A 27370-nucleotide genomic window follows, 5' to 3' on the forward strand; every position below is an offset into this window, starting at 1 on the left:
TGATCCAGAGATGTGACCTAGGATAAGAAAATTGTTAGAGAGTCTTGATTGTATAAAATCATAGAGAAGAAAGTAAAGAACTTTGTAGAATTTTGGTTCTTCTTGTTGATTTTTTATGTTGAAGGTGTTTGGTTTATTAGCAGTCCATGGTCAGAGGGGGATTTGGATGTATATTTTCCTGAAAATATTTTTGTGAGCCAATGTGTTGATATATGGAGAATGTACAGGGAGTTAGTTCCAAACACTACTTCTAGTAGGGTTGCAATGAATGTGTATCAACCTAACCAATGTGTGTAATTAATGTTTCAGGATATTTGATCCCTTCCTTGATCTTACTGATATTTTTAGTGTCAATATTCATCAAGCTAACGAGTTTACTTTCGTTTATATACAGAAAACATTTATCGATGTTGTCACCAATCACCATAGCTCTGTTGAGTTTGATTTCCTGAAGATTATTTTTCTTATAAAAGAGTATTTTCAACAAATCTATTACTAAATTTAAACTTCCTAAATTTAAATTTCCATCCACATCACTATATTGCATTCATTAGTTTCATTTCCTATACACTATATTGCATTCATCCTAAACACTATATAGCATTCATTAGTTTCATTTCTTGAAGAGTATTTTTCTTATAAAAGAGAGCCAGATAAAAGGAAAATTTCAACAAATCTATTGCTAAACTTAAGCTTCTTGAATTTAAATTTCCATCCACATCACTATATTGCATTCATCTAAAGCTACCTTTATTTAAATATGCAAATACATAGATACAAAAATATAGAAATGAACTTTTCCATTGCATATGAAAATATCCATCCGTTGCAATTATAATTGGTACCTAACTAGAAGCTTACTCAAACATGCACATATAGGACCTAAGATTTTTAAGTAGCTTCATTTGTTACAAAATATGTTTAAAAAGATTCTATAAGCTCAAATGTGCTGTCCAAGAAATTTGTCCAAATTTTCAGATATGCTCCTTAAAAATCTGTCAAAGTTAGGTGTGTTGTTCAAAAAATACTATCCAAGTTCTGTCTACTAGCTATTATAACTATGCAATATGTTGTCCAACAATTGTGCAAAAAATAAGGAAAGCAGCCAATATAGTCTTTTTCAAAGGTAATCAATATCAGGATCTACTGAAACTTGCAAAATATGTCACCAAATATGAATCAGTAAATGGAAAAAAAAAAAAATATATATATATATATATATGTTTAAGTTACATGAAAATTCATAACAACTACGCACACCTAACTCAAGCCATATAACCCAACGTGATCTTATCCAATCAAAAATCTACAATCAAAAGATTCCTACATATGACATGTAAATAAATCAATATTTCATTTTCTATGCTAATGAAAGTAACTGGCTAGTAGGATATTAGACAAAATTTATAAGTAATAGTAGTTGATGGTGAACTAAGAATTGAGCCAACCCCAAGCTCGTCCATAAGAGTCGTCCAGGTCAAGAAAACAAGAATGAGCATTCTTTATAGAATGGTTGTCCATGCACTTGAGGGTCGTCCATCAAAGAAAACGCTTGGACAACCCCCAAACATTTGGGGAAATTCCAAGTGAGTTTTTCTAAAAGAGTTAATGAATTGGACCACGCGTTTCTATTCCAAGGCATGAGTAAAAATCGAGGTTCATTGCTACAACTTCTTACTAAGTACTTAACTTCCAATAACGGTTATGGAAGATAAGATCGAATGGTCTAACTTCCATAGTGGTTGTGGAAGTTAACCTTGAACCTTTTGACCTCCTCAAAAATAAGGGAAGTTACTAGACAAGTGACCACTTCAAGTGTACACTATATAAACACTCATTTACATCAAATGAAGGTAAGTTTTCTAAAAATTCCTAAAATGTTGGAACTCCAGAATTCAAGAGAGAAACTAACTTAAGCATTGGAGGATTCTTAGCCTGTCCTTTTCAGTCACCTTTGATCGTGTGTATTCCTTTTCAATTTTTCCAAGCAATTACTTAACCATTGAAACTTGAAACCTTCAGTCTACTGATTTTTCTTTGCATCATCAGTTAGCGCCGTATGTGGGGAATAGATTTTGTGTTTTTCAATTTATCTTTCTTCAACAAAAGACTGCATGGTTCGAACAAGATTAAGGGCCACTAGCCCAGGCCACCAAGAGAGTAAGGATGTGTCTAGTAATCCCCACCATGATTGTCAGTCAGCACCTATCACGCAATCGCTATCCGTCCAACACATACAGTCCATGGTAGCCACCATGGTGGAGTTAACCCGTCAAAACCAAGAGTTGACTAGGGAGATTAGCCTAAGGAGGCAACACCATGAAAGATATGCAGAAGGGCAGGCCTAAAGTTAAGCAAATAGAGGAGAAAATGCTGAGCCCGAGAACCAGTCAAGGGGTACCACTTCACGGAGGGTGCCACACTTGGAGAAGGAGATGGATCAGATGAGGAAGGATATGGACAAGATGAGGGAGAACATGCGAAGGGCAAATCTCGTAGATGACTTAGTTCATTGAACAGACTCTCCTTTCACGACTTCCATCAATAGTCACCCCTTGCCTCCCAAGTTTAAAATGCCTTCCTTGGATTCATATGATGGAACGTGTAACCTGTGTGATCATATTGCAACCTTCAAGACTACAGTGTAACTTCAAGGGGTTCTAGATGAGATTATGTGTAGGGTCTTCCCCACAACCCTTAAAGGACCAGCACGAGTATGGTTTAGCAAGATACCTCCAAATACTATAAGTTCTTTTGAAGAATTGAGTAAATTGTTTGTCAACAACTTTATTGGAGGGCAAAAGTATAAGTGTTCCTCATCCAGCCTGTTAACCATAAAGCAAGGGGAAAATGAAAGCTTGCAATCCTTCATTACTCATTTCAACAGGGAAGCCCTAACGGTAGATGAGATGGACGACAAGTTGTTATTGGCAGCCTTCCATAATGGAGTAAACTTTGATATGTTCATCCATAAGCTTTAAGAGCAAGAGCCTCAGAGCAAGAGCCTCAAACCATGGCTGAACTCATCCATTCGGGCCAAAACTTCATAAATGCAGAAGTTCCAATTATAGCTAAGAAGAGGAAGAGAGTTGAGCGAATAGAGGTAGATCTCCTGTGCTATCTTGAGCAGGGTCCTTGTCCAAAGAAGGCACAGACAGGAGAAAAGAAAGATAGAGATAACAAGAAGGCAAGTTCCATGACACAAAGTCAACAATACATGCCCTTGAACATGCCGCTTGAACAAGTGCTTATATAAATCAAGGGTGATCCTTCCTTGAAATGGCTAGAAAAGATGAAGGGAGATCCCAACAAGCGCAATAGGAACAAGTATTGCCGCTTCCACAGAGATCATGGACATGACATGGATGAGTGTTTTAATTTAAAGCAGCAGATAAAGAATCTTATCAGGCAAGGAAAATTGAGAAATTTTCTTGGACAAGATCACAAGGATGAGAAGTTGAAGGGAAAACTAGAAGAGTCGTCATGATCCCCGCTTGGAGAAATAAGAGTTATCATAGGAGGCACCTCAATAGGACAATCTTCCAAGTTAAGGAAGACATACTTGAAGGTAGTGCAAAACGTCCAACTTTCTAGAAGATCCCCAAGGACGGCCTTTACATTCATGGACAAAGATGCTGAAAGGATTCACCACCCGCATGTCGATGCGATTGTCATCACTTTGCTTATTGTTGATTATACGACCAGAAGAGTGTTGGTGGACAATGGAAGTTCAGTGGACATCTTATATTACCCTGCTTTCCAACAAATGAGACTTGGATGAGATCAACTTTGTCCAGTAAATTCACCCTTGGTAGGATTTGGAGGGATGAAAGTGTAGCCTGTGGGTGCCATTACGTTACTTGGGTGCCATTACATTACTTGTGGTGGTGGGAACATATCCACAGCAAATAACCAAGGAAGTGAATTTCCTTGTAGTAGATTATTCATCCTCTTATAACACCATCATTGGAAGACCAACTTTAAACAGTTGGAAGGCAGTAACATCTACCTACCACCTATCAGTCAAATTCCCTACAGAGTATGGAATAGGGCAAGTGCAAGGAGATCAGTTAACAGCAAAAAAGTGTTATTTGGCCATGTTGGCTATGGACGAGCACATTCAGACAATGAGCATTGAGGAGAGGAGAGTTGTTACAAAGCCCACCAAAATGCTGGAAGACATTCCTTTGGATGAGAATAACCTTGAGAAGTATACAAGGGTTGGAGCAAGCATGGAAAAGAAGATGAAGCAAGACCTTGTCTAGAAGAGTATTGATGTGTTTGCATGGAGTCATGAAGACATGCGAGGTATCGACCCTAGTGTCATCACCCATCGTCTCCAAGCCCGTGCGTTAGAAGAAAAGAGTATTTGCTCCTGAACGAGGTAATGCCATTAAAGAAGAAGTTCAAAAGTTAACTACAACAAAATTTATTTGGGAAGTTTATTACTTAGACTGGTTGGTTAATGTGGTGATGGTCAAGAAGGCTAATGGAAAATGGAGGATGTCCATGGAATTCACCGATCTGAACAAGGCTTTCCCCAAGGATAGCTATCTGTTACCGCATATTAATCAGTTGGTGGACTCAACTGTAGGTCATAAGCTGCTAAGTTTTATGGATGCCTTCTCAAGTTACAATCAAATAAGGATGGATGAGGTGGATCAAGGGAAGAAATCCTTTGTTACCAGTCAAGGCCTGTTTTACTATAAGGTGATGCCTTTTAGTTTGAAGAACTCGGGGGCAACTTATCAAAGACTGTTTAGCCATATGTTTCATCCACAAATTGGACAGAATGTGGAAGTTTATGTAGATGATATGCTAGTAAAGAGTTTGGACGAGGAGAAGCATTTGGACTACCATCAAGAGACCTTTGATATGCTTAGGCAATATAACATGAAGTTGAATTCGAGCAACTGCGCTTTTGGAGTTTCATCGGGAAAATTCCTTGGGTTCATTATTTCACATAGGAGAATTGAAGCAAATCCTGATAAGATTCAAGCAATACTAGATATAAAGCCACCAAGGAGTATCAAAGAAGTCCAATCTCTCATTAGGCGAGTTGCTGCCCTTAACAGGTTTGTCTTTAAAGCTACTGACAAGTGTTTACCATTTTTAAGGTTCTTAAGAAGGCATTTGAATAGACGGACAAATGTCAGAAGGCTTTCCAAGACCTCAAGACCTACCTCACTATAGCTCCTCTACTAAGCCCGTCCATACTTGGTGGAGAATTATATTTGTACTTAGTGATGTCCCCGTATGCGGTGAGCTTAGCGTTGATTAGAGAAGAAGGAAAGATACAGAAGCCGGTCTACTATACAAGCCGAATGCTGAGAGGGGCGGAAGGACGATATCCCATGATGGAAAAGCTAACCTTTGCTTTGGTTAAAGCTTTTAGGAAGTTAAGGCATTATTTTTCAGGCTCATGTTATTAATGTCTTGACAGATCATCCATTAAAGAAGGCAATGAACAAGTTGGAGGCCGCAAGATGACTAATCCAATGGGCCATAGAACTTAGCGAGTTTGATGTCAAGTCCCAACCAAGAAGAGCGATAAAAGCACAAGTATTGGCAGATTTTATTGCAGAGTTCACTCCGAGTCAAGAAGAGATAGATAAGGTGGACAAAGCTCAGAAATGGGTCGTCAATGCGGATGGCTCATCCACATTGTATGCAGGAGGGATTGGAGTTGTACTAGAATCCCCGGAAGGAGATAATTTGAAATACTCAGCTCGTCTACAATACAAAACCACCAACAATGAAGCTGAATATGAAGGTCTCCTCAAATGATTGGAATTGGCTAAGTCCCTTGGGACGGAGTCAATAGTCGTCCAAAGAGATTCTCAGTTGATTATCAATCAAATGAATGGAAAGTGTGAAGCCAAAGAAGAACAGATGAAGAAGTATCTCAACAAGGTAAAGCAACTTGTCAAGAAATTTAAAGAAACCAGTTTTGTTCAACTCCCAAGGGAGGAAAACATGGAAGTAGATGCTTTGGCAAAAACAGCTTCAGCAGGGGGAGCTAAGAATTGAGCCAACTCCAAGCTCGTCCATAAGAGTCATCCAAGTCAAGAAATCAAGAATAGGCATTCTTTATAGAATGGTCGTCCATGCACTTGAGGGTTGTCAATCAAAGAAAACACTTGGACAACCCCCAGACACTTGGGGAAATTCCAAATGAGTTTCTCTAAAAGAGTTAATGAATTGGACCACGTGTTCCTATTTCGAGGCATGAGTAAAAATCGAGGTTTATTGCTACAACTTCTTACTAAGTACTTAACTTCCAATAATGGTTATGGAAGATAAGATTGAATAGTCTAACTTCCATAGCGGTTGTGGAAGTTAACCTTGAACCTTTTGACCTCCTCAAAAATAGGTGAAGTTACTAGATAAGTAACTGTTTCAAGTGTACACTATATAAACACTCATTTACATAAAATGAAGGTAAGTTTTCGAACAATTCCTAAAAAGTTGGAACTCCAGAATTCAAGGCAAAAACTAACTTAAGCATTGGAGGGTTCTTGGCTAGTCCTCCTCGGTCACCTTTGATCGTATGTTTTCCTTTTCAGGTTTTCCAAGCAATTACTTAGCCATTGAAACCTAAAGCATTCAGTCCACTAATTTTTCTTCACATCATCAGTAGTAATTGGTTTGTAGGATATAACCAAAGAAATTTATATGCATACCTGATTCAGATCCTATAACCTAACAACATTGCCTTGTCCAACCAAATTACTACAACTAAAATATTCATGTATATGACATTTAAATAAATTTATGTGTCACTTTTTAATAGTAGTAATTGTTTAATAGGATATTAGACAAAATATGTAATTAGTAGCATCATACCTAAGTTATGTTGTCTACTAATTGTGATGATTGTTCAACATTACTATGCTCTTTGTGAGAATTAATATTAACTAAGGAATCAACCTATGTGGGAAAAAAAAAAAAAACAATTGTCACATAAATCAAATTTATGAATCTACAAATTCATATTCTGTACTGGAATGTAAATGAACTTACTCTATTTAGGCCATCACATGATTGAACTTGTCTTGCTTCACTAGTCTTTTTGGGTTGAGCCTTCTTACTTCGAGATTTATTTATTTATTTATTTCTTCCTTTCTAATGGACTTTCAACATTTCTCATTTCTTGCAAATGCTTCAATAATTTGTCAAAACATTTATCAACATGTTCATATATCATCTCTCTCTCTCTGTTGCAAGTGTGTTAATTTGAAGACATTTGTGACTCAAATGTGAGAAACACTTTCCCATTGACTCTTGAGCACTACCTTTAACATCAGTGTCACGATAATACTTGATAGAATCAACCTATGCATCTTGTGTCCATCTTTTCAATATATAAAGGTTGGAATTCTCTTAACATTTTTCTTGTCAATAACTTTCAAAGCATGGGAACATAGAATTCCCAAAAAGCTAAACTTCATCTAGCTGCATTGGATTGTAGTTGTTGAGGATTTATATTTGACTAAGTGCTCTTGAGTTCTGTTCCGATATTTCACTATGTATTCTGTAATAGAATCAGATATACTCGCCTTCTAAATATTACAATCCACAATCTTCACATATTCATCTTGAAACATTTTGAATGTTTCTGGAGTGTACAACTCTACAACATCTCTTGACATCTCGAAATCAACTAGTAAAATTGGTGTTGTTTGCCTCATTTTGAATGAAAGCTCGAAAATGTATTAAAAATACAAGAGCTATTTAGACCCCCAAATTAAAGTTACAATTCGATAGATTTTATACTAACTTAATTCTAAGTGGGGAATACTGTAAATGCGAGCGGGTAAACAAACAAGCTACTCTAACACATATTCATATAATCACAACAGTAAACTGAAATGTAAAAGAGTAGGGAAGAAGAATGCAAACACAGATAACATGCCGATGTGTTATTGAAGAGGAAACCAAAGAACTCAACGAAAAACCTCTCCGTCGTCCTCTAAGCGGTAATCGATCCATGAGACAATTAGTTAGGATACATGGGTTAGTAAGAGACCTTCCAAGCCTAATCTACTCGATGTAACTAAGCCCTCCAAGCTCCTACTTCAACAAGGCTTCTCGGAACCATGTCTTGTCTAGCTCTCTGGATCCTGCAATCCACTCGATTGCATCTGCCAAGCCTCACAGGCTTCTTTTGGCAATTCCCTAAAGCTTCCCAAGCTCCAAAACACTCTCTGCACTCTGAATAGGTGTGGGTTGTGTTTGGGTACAAATCTCCTCTTAAGGTATGACAATGGGAGAGGGATGGAGAAAAGGCTATAATGATTTCTCACTAAGGATTATTAGCTCTCTCTCAAAAAGATGGGTGCGTGTGTTGTAGAAAACCTACCTAGGTTTTTTCTCTCTGAATGGCCTTCTATACATTTGTGGGTAATGAGGGTATATAGTATATGGGTGAAGGGTAAGGAAGTCACATACAAAAATCTTCCAGGCAAAATGTTTCGCAACTGTCTCGCAGGAATGCCTTACCCACGAGACACTCGCGAAAACCATAGCCTGACACGACTCTTCAACTTCCAGTTATGTACTCCTCACATGGCTCTTTCGCGGCTTAGCTTCTCACGAGCTTCTCGCGAAATCCACTGATTCTTCATTTAAGTTTGAGTCTTCACCAACTTAATACTAAACCCAATACAATAAAATCCCACAAAGTACAAGGATATAAATTAAAGCAATTACAACACTTTTTATCTTGCAATAAAGGCAACATAAAACATAGTTGTAAATCACAACTTTACATTGAACTTTGCTTGTAGTTCTTGACTTTGCTTATTAGACAATACCTTAGAATAATGTCCAAAAAATTGTAAAAGACCATGTTTTCGCTTCAAGTATTTCTTCAACACATCGTTCATTGACTCATTGTGTTGAGTGCTTTTCATATCAACAGTGAACATATGTTGACCATATACCATAGTCCATTTCTCTTTCACATTAGACATTTCACGTAACCATGGATTGTTAGTAAGACCATATGTCTCAAGCATGTTATTCAAAGCAACTATCCATTCATCTTCATCTTCAAAATCATACACACAATTACTAAGATCATTTCGAAATTGGCTTGATGCATTAAATACATGATGTAGACGCTTAGAAGCATTCTAATAAATCTGCCACACATATAGACAGTGATTTGATTTAGGAAACACATCTTCTATTGCACTAACCATTGTAGCAAATTGATCTGTAAATATAGTTCTTGGTTATTTCCCTAACATTGCACTCAAAAAAGTTTCAAACAACCACTTGAATGACATTATAGTTTTATCATAAAGTGAAGTTGCACCAAAGATAATTGATTGTTTATGATGATTAACCCTAATGAATGGAGGAATTTGTTTGATAAGTGGTGTCAAAACATATAACATCCCAAAAGTGTCTATAATCAACTATAGATCTAGAATCAGCCTAAAAAATATTCAGAATTTGATTATCATCATTAAGTTGTATACAATAAAAATAAGGTGGATCTTCTAATTGCATCTTTTTAAAGTAATCCATCAACGCACGACCATCTCCTCTTGGAATTTACATCATTTTGTAGTCAACATTCAAAAACCCAAGATTTTCATAACCACCAACTTGCATGCCCGACAAATCTATGGTTTGTTTTATTGATACCCTAGATTTTTCTGCATCATCTATAAAACCTTGTTAGGCAGGTGTAATTTTTCCATTTGATCTTAACATATGTTTCATTGGAGAAGGATCAAACTCATGATCATGTTGTTTGTGAAAAGAACAATTTCTAACATACCATCCTTTTAAAGTTGACAAGTCATTTGTACTAAACAACCAATTCATTAAATTGGGTGATGGAAAGATACCTGTTCATGACATTTGTCAATAACTCGTTCACCTTGTTTTGAACAACAAAATGTTCTCCTCTTAACATGACCAACACTTCCTTGCCTTTTTATAATGTTTCCTTACACTGAAGTCCATTTTGTGAGCATATTGTTTGTAAAACTCATGCATTATCATAACAATCAAATTTCATTCCAATCGTTGGTTCCTTAATTTCCTTATTGTGTTTACATGGGGTGTTTGGACTTCCATCAATAGGTTCTACTTGGGCTTCTTCCTAAATCCAAAAACCAATAAAAAGCAATAGTGTTAGGAATATTCAATATAAAAAATAATATTCAATTTTTATTTATTTATTAAACACAACAAAGAAACCATAGTTGCTTATAGTCTTATAAACAGTTACGATGAACAACAACAAAAATATTCAAAACTCAAAATACCTAAAAATCCTATTCACCATAAATTATACTCAAACTCCCTAAAAATAAGTATTAAATAAATCCTTGCCACCAACAATAAATACCCACTCAAAACCAACAAAACCATTAGCTCTTAAGCTATAGAACTTAACTATGGTAATAATGATAGGACAAATATTCAAACATCAAATATAATGCAATTTGAGAAACAAATTTAAGAAAATAATTATCTTATTTACCATGTTTATTTTTTCAATTACAATAAATTTAATGAAAATTAGACCTGAAAAAATTGAGAGCTATTGCCTTTGTCACTGTTAAGGAGAATGCTGAGAAATGATGGAGTGGTAGGAGTGGTGGTCCTTGGTGGTGAACATATGGGTGTGGGATGGGAATGGCGAAGAGAGAGAAGGTTGTTAGGAGTGGCATCACACACAAAGAATCCTTCAAAATTCTTGGTGTTGTTTGGTGCTTGAGAATCATTAGAGAATACCTAAAATCTCCAAGTTGCCTTGGATTGACCAAAAAGATTTGGTTTTGCAATTGGAGTATTAAGTCACAACACTTCATAAAATGCTGGCTATAGCAGTATTTTTTTTTTTTTTTTTTAGTGGTTCTTTCAAAAAATACTGCTATAGGTATTAAAATGCTACTATAACCAATTAAAATAAAAATCGCCTATAGTAGCGTTTTAGAAATGTTGCTATAGATTTGGATCTATAGTGATGCTTTCCAAATTGCTACTATAGACCTAGATGGACCTATATTAATGGTTCTACATCAACATTTTGTACTGTTGCTATAGCCCAGATGGACCTATAGCAGCATTTGCATGATTTGTAGCGATGTTTTTCAAACGCCGCTATAGCCCTTGTATTTTGTAGTGCAAATCCAAGCCAAAGACTATAAAGGAGAAAATATTAGAGGAATTTGTTATTAGTAGGACCTGGCAACTCATGTACATAGTCATTACATAATTTGGAGGATTTAGGAAGTGATATGTATTATGTAATACAACTATTCTTGATTAGTGGATCATTTGTGCTAGAGGCCAAAAGAGTTTTTTCTGCCAATTTCTCAAGTTTTTATCTTCGAAAACACTTTGATGTCCTACTATAGTTATATGTGTTTTGCTGCTGTATTTTATATGTATGATATTGTCAATTGGCTAGTTATTTAAAAAATAGGGCCTAATTCTCTACTTAGATTGAAATTAACAGTTTGGGTTCTAATCTAGTTTTGTATGATTCAGCTTTGCTACCATGTGAAAGTCTGAATGATTGTGTAGAGATAAGGACACGTTCCAAGCGGAGGAGGCCTAAGCGGTAGTGCAAGCAGAGGAGTAGTTGGTGTTGTGTTTGGAGTTGTTTATGGAGGCATAAACAATGGCATTGGAGGAGGCCTAGGTGGTGGTGCAAGAGAAGGCGTAGTTGGTGCTGTGCTTGGAGTTGTTGGTAGAGGCGCAAACGGTAGCATTGAATAAGTGGTGGTGCAAGCAAAGGAGTAGTTGGTGTTGTGCTTGGAGTTATTAGTGGAGGCGCAAATGGTGGCATCAGAAGAGGCCCAGACAGTGGTGCAAGTGGAGGTGTAGCAGGTGCAATGCTAGGAATTTTTGGTGGAGGCGCAAATGGTGGCATCGAAAGAGGCCCAGGCGGAGGTGCAAGCGGAGGCATAGTGCCTAAAGTTGTTGGGGGAGGTGTAAACTACGGCATCAGATGAGGCCCAGGAGGTGGTGCAAGTGGAGGAGTAGTTGGTGTTGTTCTTAGAGTTTTTGGTGGAGGCGTAAATAGTGGCATCAAAAGAGGCCTAGGTGGTGGTGCAAGTGGAGGTGTAGTAGGTGCTGGCTTGAAGTTGTTGGTGGAGGCGTAAACGGTAGTGTAGACACTCGATTTTGTACCCATAATTTTATCAAGGAAGATAAGATGGCTAAAGTGACCATTCATATACCTGAAATTCATGATTGTATTACATGCATTAATTCATTCATTGCATATCATAAAAATGATCTTGAGATTCTAAAGGTTGTGACGGTATGCCGGATTTCCAAATTGGACTGTCAGATTGAAGGATATCGCATAATCAATTTTGCACAGTCTACATGCATTTTGTTTTGGTGGAACCAACCACACATGATTAATTTAAATTAATTCTGGTTGGTTAAACAATTAAAATTAAATAAATAATTTTGTGTTTGGTTGTTAGTTAGTGTAAAAAATAGGCTTGCATGCATGGGAATAGAAAGGATAATCAAATAACAACAAAGTTGTGGATAATCAAGACTTTTTGAAGTATATATCTATAAGATAATCATTGTTGAAAAACCTGAATTATCGGAAAAGGAGTTTAATTTTCAGAATATGGATTAAAAACGTGTCTAAGTGCAAGTCTCAGCTAAAAAACCCTAAAAAAAAGGAGTCTCAAATGGACCAAAACTCAAACACGGGTCCAACACCCAAGAGGCCTATTCGGCACTTTCTAAGTGCTGATTGGCACAAACGTGGGCCACAGCCCGAGGGCATTTGAATTGAGATAAATCTCATCCTTTACGATTTTTTTGAGATAAGGGCGCATCCCAGTTTGTGTTTTGATCATTCAACTAATTTTTTGAACATCCCAACCTCTATAAATAAAGGATGCATCTCAAAATTCCACACACTTTTTCACGCTTTCTGACCCCTCTCTTTCTGGCTCCTCTCCTCTTTTTTATTCCCTTTTACGTTAAAGACGTTCTAAAGGCTCTTGCCTTAGGAATTTCTTTATTGTAAGCAAAATATTTTAGGCTTCAAAGATAATTGAATAAATTTCTTTGAATCCTAAAATATCCTTTCACAAAGAAAAGCATGCTCATGCAAGAGGTAGTCTATTTCTTTCGCTTTCTTTTTTTTGTTCCTTTCTATAATTTTGTTGGATGATGCGAGAATAGGTTTAGGATTTTTATTATTATTTCTGATTCTATATACAATTTCCATGTTTTGTTTTAGAGTTTATATATATATATATATATATATATATATGTTCCAGTTGGTTTGTTGTTATGATTCCTCTCTTGAATCTCAAAATCTACTAATTATCCAAGATATTTTTAAACTAAAAACTGATCTGAATTTTTCAGATTTGATTATTTAAATTAAAAACTGATCTATATTATCATTAAATACGGATCTAATTTTTTTAACTCTAAAAAAATGATCTATATTTTCATTAAATACAGATCTAATTTTTTTAACTCTAAAAATAGATCTGTATTTTCATTAAATACAGATATGATTTTTTAAACATACAAAACTGATCTGTATTTTCATTAAATATAGATCTGATTTTTTAAAACACATAAAGTTGATTTGTATCAGATCTGGTTTTTTTAACTCTCAAAACTGATCTGTATTTTCATTAAATGAAGATCTGATTTTTTATTCTCAAAACTGATCTGTATTTTCACTAAATATAGATTTGATTTTTTTAAGGAAAATTTTCTTTGACACAAAAATTGCAAATTTTGAAATTTAAGAGAAGAAGTCAAAAGTTGAGATGATTTTTGATTGATGAATGTAACATAGATTTATCTCATGAGTGTAGTTCCTCTTGTAAAAAAGTCTTTTTCTTATTTTATTCATAAAAAAAAGATCTGATTTTTTCTACAAATCAAGATTTTCTTATTCCCAAAACATATCTGATTTTTCTCAATGAAAATCACCATTTTTTACTTTGCCCCAAAACATATTTGATATTTTTTAGCAAAAACATTGTTATTTATTTTATATAAAAACAAATCTGATTTTCTTTATAAAACTAATATATATATATATATATATATATTATCTACACAAAAACAGATTTGAATTCTTTTTTAATGAATCAAATCAATTTTCTTTATTTACAAAAACAGATCTGAATTTTTCCTAAAGAAAAGGATACATTCATAATATAAATTCACTTGAATTAATTTCAGTCAATGTTTGTCATATATATGCAACATATCATTCACATCATGCAAAAATGGTATATTGGTCATTAGAGTTTAGAAAACCAAACTCTATCTGGGTGGAATGGGTGTTTAACATGTTCCCATTCCATAACCTAGCCTCCAAACTTAGTTCTTATGGATAGGTAGACCTGTGCTTTGTCTTTCTTTTTTATCTTTGGGTAGATTATAACGAGGACTCAAAACCTTGTAAGATTCAATTTGCCAAGATTGTATTTATCATTATTTAATCAATGACAATGAAGCATTTTGATCATGTATTTTTGTATTTAGTTTTTTCTTATATTTTTGTATATAAAAAAAAGTGGTGACTCCACACCACTTATCCAAAAAGAGAGGTGCCCCCTAAAAGTACCCAAATCTCTTTTTTTAGGGCACCCCAATTTTGGCGGTCTGTCATAGGTGGCATTGGAGGAGGCCCAAGTGGTGGTGCAAGCAGAGAGGTAGTTGGTGCTATGCTTGGAGTTGTTGGTGGAGGCACAAATGGTGGCATCGGATGAGGCCTAGGTGATGGTGCAAGCGGAGGCGTAATAGGTGCAGTGCCTAGAATTGTTGTTGGAGGCGCAAATGGTGGCATTGGAGGCCTAGGCGATGGTTCAAGTAAAGGCGTAGCTGGTGCTGTGTTAGGAGTTGTTGGTGGAGGCGTAAAAGGTGGCATCAAAGGAGGCCCAAACAGTGATGCAAGTAGAGGTGTAGTTGGTGCTATGCCTGGAGTTGTTGGTGGAGGCGTAAAAGGTGGCATTGGAGGAGGCCTAGGAAGTGGTGCAAACGAAGACGTAGCTAGTGCTATGCCTGGAGTTATTAGAGGAGGCGTAAACAACAACATCAGAGGAGGCCCAGATGGTGGTGCAAGTGGAGATGTAGTTGGTGTTGTGCCTAGAGTTGTTGGTGGAGGCACAAATGGCGGCATCATAAGAGGCACAGGTGGTGGTGCCGACATTGGAGGAGGTGCTAACGGTGGTGCAGATGGATGGACAAGCATTGGAGGAGGAGCAAGTGGTGGTGTAGGTGGAGGGGTTGCTGGTGGTGGTATATTCTAAAATTCCAAATCTTTCAGAGTCATTGTAACCGTATAGCATAGGACATGCATGCATGCTCATAAATATGACTTCACTAAACAATAAAATGTTTGTTTCCAATGATGTGGAGATAATGATAATAATGAGAAGATGAAAAATAAAATAAAATTGACTTTCAGAATTATGAGATGGTTTCATTTTGGTTTAAGAAATTTAAATTTTATTACTTTACTTTTTTTTTTTTGTTTTATATATATTTTTTAATTTTGATTTTGTTTTCAACATCATTCACAAACCAATTTATACTAGCGAGTGGATCACTAACATTTTACATTTGAAATTAGAGAAGTGCTAAATTCACAACATTTTTACTACAAATTACATGTAATAAATTGTTATTGGTTCTAATTTAAATCCACAAATTAAATTACTTTTTTGTCCACTTATAACAACTAATAACAACCTACCACATAGAATTTGTTGAAAATGTACTCTGAAAATGTTGTTTATATAGTATTTCTCTTGAAATTAACATTGCACGTAACTTAATATTAGAAGCTAATGTGTGCTATGGGTTCCAGTTATCTCAACTGGTAAAGTCTCTGATAGTTGAGTTACACTAAAAATTAATTGGTATCTTAGTTTGATAATAGATAGTTATTATCAGGAGTGAATGTAATAGGTTGAAATTTTACCAAAAAAAAAAAAAATGAAAAAAAAAAAGAGAAGAAGCTGATGTGTGCTAATTGACAGCTAATACCAAATATCATTGGCTTATTATGTGACTAAAATAACCATGTCAATGGCAACATTGGTATCTCTCTCTGTCTTTTTCCGTCTCCCCCCTCTCTCCCCTTCCTTTTCTGTAACCACTAGGTTTCGAATCTTTCGATCTCGTTTTAGTGAACTAAGCTCACATTCGATCTAGTTGCTTCTCTGCCTCAGTGGGACAATTTTTTAAAGTTCCATATCTTTCACCTTATTCCGTTTTCCATAGTCCATACTACATTTCCTAAATTTCATCTATTGATATGAAACCTCATAATCCTCCCAGTTTATATATATATATATATATATATATATATATATATAAACTTGAAGTTCCCTTTGCCTGACTAATCAACAATGATGGTATTTGGATCCAATATAATCTACAGCTCTACACGTTGAAGTAAAGTAATAACAAATGTATGAAAAAAATCGGATATATTACATTTTTTGCATTTGAATTGTTTGATATTATACACTTAGGAAGAAAAAATGGTTTGATTTAGATTTCTGAGAGATGCTATGATTTATAATTTTAAATATGTATATATAGACCAAAAACAAGATTTTTGTCATCAATTAGAGACGTACGTTATCTGGTGGACATAAAAATCTTGGCTTGATAGATAAACAAACCCGTTGATTGAAAATACTACCGATTAAAGAAGAAAAAAAACATAATCACACAGTTTTCCAATTTCTATTAGAAAAATGAATGGGTTAAAATGCTCATAAGTGTAAATTAAATAGAAAGGTAGCTTTGATTTTTTACCTGTCTTAAGTTTTAATTACCGTATATTACATTCTAAAAAAAAAAAAAACCATATATCATGGGATTTCTTTATGAATATTAAAACTTTTATAAATGAAGAACAACCACAACTACAAGCAGCAGCAACATGCTTCACCCCTTACAACAGAAACAAAAACAAGGGGGACAACAACCTAAATCAAAAGAGCCAAAAAAGAGCAGCGATATTGGCCATCCTAGGGATCCAAGAGAAAAAGACATTAGAAAAAGCAGCTAGCAGATTATGCATCTAAGCAATTCTGGATCTTATTCTCCAGAGGGCTGGCTTGGATCAAGAAGAGCATCATGAAAAATCTTGGAATCAATCTCAATATAAATGGCCTTAGTCTCCAGCTTAGATGCCAGCGACAAGACCCATTTAACTGCCTCAACCTTAGCTTGGAGATGGAGGGTGGTATTCACTTTTTGGGAGCAAGCGAATACCAACCCCCCCTCTCCAGTCTCTACCACAACAGCTTTGGACAAAAACTTCGCACTGACTGCTACATCTACATTAAATTTAACTGATACCTGCCTAGGGACCAAGGCGATTTAAAGACACCGAACTCACATAAATCACACCAGCAAATCTGGAATTTTTAAATTCTGCAAACAACCTCCCTACTTTGGAAGGTAATTCATCACATCTTTGGGGGTGGGGCTTTCGAAATACACTTGATTCCTCGGCTTTCAAATTCCATCATATAGAATAGCTCCAAACAACATAAAATCATTTGCTTTTTGGTCTTGACTCAGGCAATCCACGAAAGGGGGAGAGGAAAAGAGTTGGATGAGTTCCAAGGCTGAGGAGAACCAAAGGGCTTCCGTCATCACCCCCTGTTGACTATTGAACCAAATAGCCTTGGCCACCAAGCAGAGAACAAAAAGATGGATTGAGGACTCAATTTCTAGCTTACAAAGGGGACACAGAGCGTCTCTAATTTCAAAAACTCTAGCTAAATTGTCCTTGTTAAGCAAGAACTCAGCTGCAATTCTCCAAAGAGGCTTAAAGGGCGACATGGGATATATATATATATATATATATATATATATATAAAGTTAAATCACATTTAAATTGTCAATGACCATGGGCTTCAAAAAATTTCAATAACCTTTCAATCAAATGGTATCTCTGTATTTTCAATGATCAATAGAGATATTTACCGCTAGAATTCTCCTCCCCCACTTAAAACTTAAAAAAATTTACATTTAAGGTCTGTTTGAAATCTGTTTATTTTATTGAAACTGAAATTTTTTTACTAAAAGTACGGTCAAAATGGGCAAATGCCCTTTTTGCGCAAAATATACAGCTTTCTGCCATTTTTCCTAAACTAATTAGGGAAATGCCCATCTTTTGTAACTCGATTTTCTAAAAATTGAGTTTCAACTTAAAACTTAATTTTTGGACAATTAAGTTATAACAAACTGAAAATTAAAAAAAAAAAAAAAAATTGCTAGAACTCGAACTCTATGAACTCAAGTTCCATACAATTTTTTAAAACCCTAGAGTGGCATTTTAAAACCCTAGAGTGGCGTTTTAACATGAAAGTTTTTTATTTATTTATTTATTTATTTATTTATTTTTTTTTTTTTAAGTCTGATCGCTCCGTTAGAGAGTCCTATAGTGGCGTTTTTTTATAGAACTCGAGCTCTATGAACTCGAGTTGCATGCAATTTTTTTGTTTTATTTTGTTGTTTTTTATTTTGTTTTTAGTTTTACTTATAGCTACGTTTCATGGAGGCCTATAATGGCCTTTTTTTATAGAACTCGAGTTCCATGCTATTTTTTTTTTTTTAAGTTTGATAGCCCTATACTCGATTTTCTACAAATCGAGTTTCAATGTGAAACACGATTTTGAGAAAATCGAGTTACAAAAGAGGAGTATTTCCCTAATTAGTTTGGGAAATGGGATAGAAGATTGTATAATTTGCGCAAAAATGGCATTTGCCCAGATTCCCCCTAAAATTACTGTAGATAAAGACAAAAATTAGCTAAAATAGTATAGTGAAACCCATAAATAGTACCAAAAAGTGTAGTGGGACTCATGAATAGTAGTAAAAATAAATTGAATAGTAAAACAAGTTAGCAAAATTAATCATGCCAAACGGACACTTAGATTATTATAATGTTGTTGTTATGAAGAGAGACACAAATGTTTCTTCCCTCTTGAACTGGACATCAACCAGTTCTCCAAATAGAAAATTAAATGGGTAAGATATATTTTACTTTAGATGATTAAATTGTAATATACTATTAAAAAAATACTATTGTATTATATTAACAAATTCACTAAAGGTAAAAACAACTGTGATAGCTACATATTGAATTTTTTCCTTTGATACATAACAAACAACTTTGGTGAAAAAGTAATCCTCAATCAAAGGATTGTAGGTAGATTGGTGATCCATCCTTCGTGGTTGACGAATCTATCAACACTTAGAAATTGACCGAGATCACTTGCACTCAATTTCTTTAGCCAAGGAACACGATGGAAGTGTTAGCCCCCGGTCCTATATTATCCACCTCCACGTAAGTAAATTGATCTCTGCATGTTGTATATGGTGAGTACTATTAAATTTTACTTTTTAATTGATACATCAATAATTGGGGGTGAGAGGATTTGAATCCTAGATATCTTTGTTGAAAAGAACTAGAGATTTTGAACTACAAGGCTCTTGCTGACTATTATCATATGTATATAGAGCAACGAAGAGCAAACTCTAATTTAACATACAAAGCTATTTTAAGATCCCATAAAAATTCTTTTAGTAAATATATATAAATTGCAAATATATGAATATGTGTGAGTGAATGTCGAGATTATTATCCTTGAGACTTCTTAGAGTTAAAGAATCCATATTTTTTTTAAATTGGGGTTATTCATTTTGAAATGAGTGAATTTGATTAAACCACGTCATTCAACATTTTTTTTTAATTAAAAAAAAAGTTGATTATTATCATTTTGATATTTATAGAATCTTTTGATAAGGTGATAAAATTCAATTAACTCATTTTAAAATTCCTATAGTCGAGTTATTTTTCTGAAGAATTCTAGAAAATCTTATATGGTATGATTCTATATATGTCTAATAACATTATATATATGATAAAAGATAAATGTAGACAAATAACAATGACAGGGACATCAATGTTTCCAAGAGATTGAATTTCTTACTCATAGCCCACGTTGAACCAAGCATTCCAGCCCTGCGGGACTACTATATCTGATAACTTTGAATTGGCAATAATTACTCTGGAAAAAGCTCTCCAAGCTCTCCCAAGGTAAGCTTTGCCTTCCCCAAGAATCACACATTCTTTAAACACAAAGCCAGAAGGATCATCAGCTGAGTCCCTCCCCTGTGCTGTTATGTAACCGGTGTCGTGGCTTCCATGACCATATGTTCCCAATGAATAATGTATAACACTTTGCTACATATCCAACCAAAAAATTAAAACATTAAAAAAAAAAAAAAACAGTTATTACATGATCGAATAATTTTGTTTAGGTTAAAATATAAATGAAAATGAATAATTTTGTTTTCACCTCATAGAAAGATTGGCCATTGCCAAATATAAAATCAACTCCACCTTGGATGTAGCATTGGTAAAAGTAATGGCGACCAGTCGCATCCCACAAGGTATCTTGCATCCCCGAAAAGCTGCAGTTGTAGAAAGCAGCTTTGTCCCCTAGTATTTCAGCTGCCAAAGCTGGTCTGTGGCGTTTCTGTTTTGGGCTATACAGACCAATATTGTATGTGTTCTGGTAAGAGTTTTACACATGGGTTATATCATATTTAACATTAATACTAAATAATTTGCGCATGCATTTAATCAAGTACTTGGTCTAGCATGAGTTTCAATTAATTTAACTAATAAAGTTTTTAATCGTTGAATAAGAGATCGAAGGTTCAAACCCTACTTACACCAAAAATTATTATTATCCACAAGATTTTCAGTAACTGAAGTGAAAGTAGAACTAGAATACATAAGTTCGTGATCACCCCATTCAATAAACGTAACATGGCGGCCTGCTCCATCAAGGAAAATACATGTTTTATCCGTTGTGATTGTGACTTTTTCTCTGCAGTATAAGATAATTACATAGAAAACCTTATAATCAATTAATAAGCTCTACAATACAGTAATAACTCATTAATTAAAAAAAAAAAAAAAACACTAATAACTCTACACATATATGCTAGCACACAAGTGCGCATATGTTTATACCTCAACTAGCTAGGTTTTAAAGTGTTTTGTTTTACCTGTTTTCGCCAGCAAAAATTTGAATTCGTATCCACATGGTGTTGCCTGAAGGAATAGAATCAATGGCGCTTTGAATGGTGGTGAAGTTTCCGTGACCTGAAATATCTTCAGTGATGGTAAACGCAACTTTGAAAGGGTTGGCTTCATTTAGTTCACACAAGAAAGCTGATATAGACAAATTGCAGAATAGTAACAAAAGGGTAATGCATGAAAATTGAAGAGGAAGAATATTGGAGGTGACGGATCAGATTGTGTGGATGGCCAGCTAAGCAAATGGGCCAATAATGGACGGATCCTACATGGACGGACCAAAAGGCCACATGGCGCTTAGTTGTTCATTATGTGGGCCCCAAGAAATTCTAAATGGAAATGACTTACACCCCACAGTTAACCCTTGTTCATAGAATATCAAAGCAAATAGAATTCTAATACAAAGAAAACTCCAGAAGATACGCTCATTAATAAGGATCTTCCCTATATGGAAAACACTTGCTACGCAAGCATAATAGTTCAACTCTGCGCCAATATAAAAACCCAAAGACTCTCAAAAAACAGGTATGCATAATTTACTCACTTTGGTACTCTAGAGTTGTGAGAAATTCTAACTTGACCTTTGGAGGGTATTTGGCCGGCACCACACCGGTGCTCTATGTGAGGTCTTCCTTTTTTGTGTTGTGTAGGTATTGTTTTGAGCACGTGAGAACTGTGTAGCTTACTATTGATTTTTCGGCATCATCAAAAATAATTGGAGGGACTGCATTTTATGCATGTGATTATCTCCTTGCTAGTATAATCTTAATTTTAAACAAATATTCTTTTAGTACAAAACTCTAATAGAAGCCATAATTTATATAGAGACCAATGGTAGGGTATTTTCCAAGAAGCTACGGCCTATTTGGTGGAATATACCAAAAAAATTAAAAAATAAATTCAAATTTGAAATCAAATTTATCGTCATTATTTGGAAAATGATCATATTTTCTGCCTGTAAATTACCTAATTTAGCTGGGGAAATGTATGCATGGGCTGGCCTATTATGTAAGGTCATGGGTATATCCATTGTTAAATGCGATATAGATTCTTTTTTTTTTTTTCCTTTTCAGGTTAAATTATCAGACTAGCTAGGATTTAAATTAATTGGATTGATTACATGTTACGTTAGATTATTGAAATACTTTCTGGCTAGAATAAAAAAGGTAGGCTTTTATGCTAGACTAGATTATTCTTTACATTCTAAGTAAAGATATATAGGAGCAAAAATAACTTTGACCATATAAAATAAGAATAATATCTTTTACGAACTCACCCACCTAGCTCCTTTGGTTCTCATCTGTCTCAGCTGGCCATATAGTGCAGGATATTCAATGCCTCATTATATAGTAATCTTAGTGTTGACAAAGTGTCAACTCTGTTCTGCTCACTCCTTGGCTAAGATATGCTAGGCATATTACAATTTGGATAAAAGATTCTCCTCCACAAACTATAATGGCTTTGTACTCTGTTTTTCTCACTCAAGAAAAAAAAAAGAGTCTACATAAAATAGAGAAGAATATATTTTATAGTATATTACATGTAGAATTACAAAATAAATTTTATGTCACGAATTACTCCAATTATATTCACTTTCAATTCTTAGAAAAACAAATTTGTTTGATAATATGGAGAAAAAATATAGTAAATATCCACTGTCATTTAAAAAAAAAAAATTGGGAGAAGGATCTACTTTCACTCTCTTTCAGTTTTGGCATAACGAATGAATGTGGTATTTTCCAAGTGTGCCTACTGAGCAATAACCAATAGATTGTATTTAGAGCATATGATGGGTGGGTCATTCTATAGCACATGTGAGAAATTATTGACTCCTTCGGGAGGGTCAACTCAGTAATGTTTGTAGTACTCCCATCTAATAATATAATTAGTTGGAAACCATGCAAATTGCAATGCACGAGAATTTTAATATGATATGATATGATTTTTTTTTTTTTTGGTTGTTTAAATATGAAATTTGAAAACTCACTCAGTGTATAAACACTTGTGAATATTTAGACCCCCAAATACAAAATTTTCAATAAGCTTATATTCAAACAATGTATATGTGGAATATAAAATATAAACAATACCCAAAATAGCAAACTACTCTAAGTCATTAATTAATCACAACTAGCATAAATTAAAAGTTAAGAATAAGGGAAAGAGAGATGCAAACATAATATAATATCGGCACATGTTATCGAAGAGGAAACCGAAGAACTTGGCGAAAAATCTCTCCGCCACCTTCCAAGCGGTAAATAATTCACTAAAAAATCAGTTGGGATACATGAATAGTAATAGATCCTCTAAACCTAATCTACCCAATGCACCTAAGTCCTCTAAGCTTCTTGCTTCAATAAGGTTACATCGAACCATGTCTTTTCCATGGTTTTAAAAACTGTATAGGACTGGTCGGTCTGACCAGTTCAATCAAGAACCAGCCTTCAATCCAGTCCGATTATGGTCAAAAACCAAAAATACCTTAAAAACTAGAAAAATTTGAAAACCGGCTAGTTCAACCGAAAAATCGAGAACTGGCATGGTCAAACCGATTACTGACCGGTTGGGGTTATCTGACTTTCCTAGCCTAAAACTATGTCGTTTTGGTCTTAAAAACTAACCCTAAAGTCCTTAGTTCACTCTCTCATCTCACGATCACTCATCATGCCTCTTCTCTGAGTTCTCTCATCTCTGTGACTCTCACTCACCTCACTCATAACTCAACTCAAGGTTTCTCTGCCTTACTCTGTTTTCTACACCTCCCTCTGCCTCACGCTCACACACAGTCTCACGCTCGCGGCTCTCAAAATTTTTTTTTTTTTCTCATCCTCACGTCGTCTGAAGTTCGATAGTTTTTTTTTTTTCTTTATTTTTTTCCTTCTTGGTCTCATCCTTGCCCTCTGAGCTCTGCTCTCTACTTCTCGGCGTTTGGATTTTCCAATTGGGTTTTACCATTTAGATTTTGATTTTGATTTTCTCGATTTTTTTTTTTTTTCATTTCTCTTGGCTTCATCAGGTAATAATTAATATTCTTTTCCTTTTTATGATTTGATTACTTGATTTTGATTCTAATCATTTTTTTTTTTTCATTTCTCAGATTCTCAGATTCCTAGTTCATGTTCTCGGCTTTATCTGAGGTTCTCCTTCCGTGACTTCACTGGTAAGTGGTAATTTCTATCGTTAATTCTCCTTTCAATGATTAGTTTACACTAGCATTTTAGTTTATTTGTGATTTTGTGTATGTTGTGGATTTGATTTACAAAGTATTATTGTTTGTGAAATATAATTTACAAAGAGTATTATACTATAGTTTGTGTATGTTGTGCTGATGAATTTATTTGTTGATAAAATGGTTGCTGCCAGTCTAAAATTGTTGACTATTGTTTGTGTATGTTGTATTGATGAATTTATTTGTTGATAAAATGATTGCTACCAATCTGAAATTGTTGAGTGAAATGAAGTTCGCCTCTACTAGTCTAAAATTGTTTGTGAATATAAATGTAATGACTAACGAACTTATTTATTTGGTTTTGTTGAAAGTTTAATTATGTTAAGGATGATTGTTTTGTAATATTATTATGTTAATTTCTTAAAAAAGATGTTATATACTTGTATTTGTTTTAAAGGAAACATATTTATTACTATTGGTTTGTTGGTTTTAGTATATTAAAAAATTATAAATTATTTATATAATTTAAATAAATAATAATTAAATTATTTACGATGTCATCGGTTCGACCATCGGTCGGACCCCGGTCCGACTAGAAAACTTGTAAGTAGCACCTCGATCAGTTCTTTCACCATATCGGTTTTTTAAACCATGGTTTTTTCTAGCTTTCTGGATCCCGCAATTAGCCCATTGTATCAACCAATATGAATTGGTTCTCTCTTGAACTGCGTCCCAAATACCAAGAACCTTCTCACTACTCTGAATTTGGTGAGGTAAGGATTTGGTTTATAATCCTCTCATGGGTATGACAATGGAGAGAGTGAGAGTAAAGGAATTTGGAGAATCAAATGTATAAGATTATGGATGAATCATTCTTGTTTTTCTCTAGGGTTTCTTTCTCAAAATTCTTTCTGGAAACTCTCTACATTTCGTGGGTATAAGGGTATTTATAGTAGGGTATGAGATGGAATGTGAAAAGTCATTTTTCAGCAAAACAGGGTGTACTGGTGAGTCACTTCGCTACTGGGATGAGTCGCGAGTTCTAGTCGCCAGTTACTACACTAGGCTAGACTGTACTTTTTGTCCTGTAGTGATCCAGCTGTCCAAGCTCTTCATCTTCCTGCATGCTTCACATGTGTAGTTCATTTTTGCAAGTCAATACTCGCAAGTCAGTCGCAAGTCACCTTCTTGTTGCACACTCTTGATCAAATTTTCACACTCTCTCACACATAACATTTACATTATTTCCATCTAAATACAAGGTTTCTAAATGCTAAATTACAAGCAAATTTTGCACAGAATAAAGCCAACACATAGTTGAATAAATTTAACTTTACAAAATTTTATAACTCTTTACTTAAGTAGTTAGACCTAACATTCCAAGTAACTAAACTCATTAAACTTATCTCAATAGAATATTTTATACCTCATAAAAGGGAGTGTGAATTCCATCTTGAAAATATGCGTTTCTAAATGCTGAATTACAAGCAAATTTGGCATGAAATAAAACCAACACATATTTGAGTAAATTCAACTTTACAATCTCCCCCTTTGGCTATTCTGTGACAAAACCCTAAAACAGACTCTAGACTTAAAATGTGAGTTGAGAACAGTTGCCAAAACTCACACACATCTAATCCTAGATCCATGAAGATGTTGAGCCATACAAACAAGTCTCCTGAAAACAATATCACAAAATGCACTCATTAAGTTCATTATAAACGGAAAACTTAGAATGCATATAGAGCAAGCACAATATGATCAAGCAAGTATGAATATGATAATGAAGCATAACTTGACCATTCAAGAACAATCACTATAAATAGTGACTACAATGAACATTCACACAGTGAATGAACATCCAGATATGCAAGCAAATAAGCTCAATGCAAAGTATCATCTGCATGTCAAACACACAACCGATGCAAGAACACTAAAGCAAGAAGCATTAGGTTTAAATTGCATCAAGGATGCAAGATCCAACAAGGGCATAAGAGTACTAAAGAAAATGCAAGACATTAACTAAAAGTACTAAGTTACATAAGCAAGGGTACATATAAGCATAGTCTAAATAACTAAAAATCAAGTATCCATAACACAAAGTATCCATGTATTATAAAAACAAAGTACTAAAACCATAGAGTACTAAAATAAAGTGCTATGAAACCCATAATAAAACTATAAAAACCATAAACCATAGTCTAAAACCAATTAGCAACCAATGCTATTTACTCCCCCTTAATATAAGCTCCCCCTCAAGAGTTACCATACTACTCCCCCTTTTTTACTGGAATGACCAAAGGGTTAAGGCTGGTGAGTAAAGCTATCAAACTTGTCTACCAACATGTTGATTTGGTCTTGGATAGCTACAAGTCTGTTGGAATGCTCATCTGCTACATCCTGAAGACTATCAATCCTCTCAAGTATAATATGAATAGCATCGGGAGGAACTGAAGATGATGATGGTGCTCCTTTCCTACATTGACCACCACCATGTGTTGGAAGATGTTGTCCTTCCACTTCAGTCTCTGTATCAGCAGGAGGTGCTTCTTCAGCCTTTTCAGCACATTTATCTCCAAGAGTTTGAATCCTACTTCTTAAGATTGTTTGAGAGTTGATGAAAAATCTTGGAATCAATCTCAATATAAATGGCTTTAGCTTAGAGAGAGGGTGGTATTCATTTTTTGGGAGCAAGCGAAGACCAATCCCCCTCTCCAGTCTCTCGCCACCACAACTTTGGACAAAAACTTTGTACTGACGGCTACATTTACATTAAGTTTAACTGAAAACCGCCTAGGGACCATGGATGATTTAAATACACTGGACTCACATAAATGAAATCAGCAAATCCAAAAATTTTAAACTCTACAAACAAGCTCCCTACTTTGGAAGGTAATTCGTCAGATATGGGGGTGTTCGCAGGGGCAAAGTTAGGACCACCCTAAGTTGCTAAAAGATTTATATATATACTTGCAAAAATACACACACACACACACACACACACACACACACTAAATTAACCTATTTGGACCACCCTAATAAAAATATTGACAATCCCGACTTGAAAATTATAAGAATTTTGA

The 27370-nt window shown here is 34.8% G+C and overlaps 1 pseudogene; it reads right to left on the reverse strand.

Annotated features, from left to right (window-relative positions):
* Positions 1-19202: 19202 nt before the first annotated feature.
* Positions 19203-27091, reverse strand: LOC115984878 (annotated as a pseudogene).
* Between the last annotated feature and the right edge of the window lie 279 nt (positions 27092-27370).

This window comes from Quercus lobata, chromosome 4, assembly GCF_001633185.2.
Source record: "Quercus lobata isolate SW786 chromosome 4, ValleyOak3.0 Primary Assembly, whole genome shotgun sequence".
Lineage (NCBI taxonomy): Eukaryota > Viridiplantae > Streptophyta > Magnoliopsida > Fagales > Fagaceae > Quercus > Quercus lobata.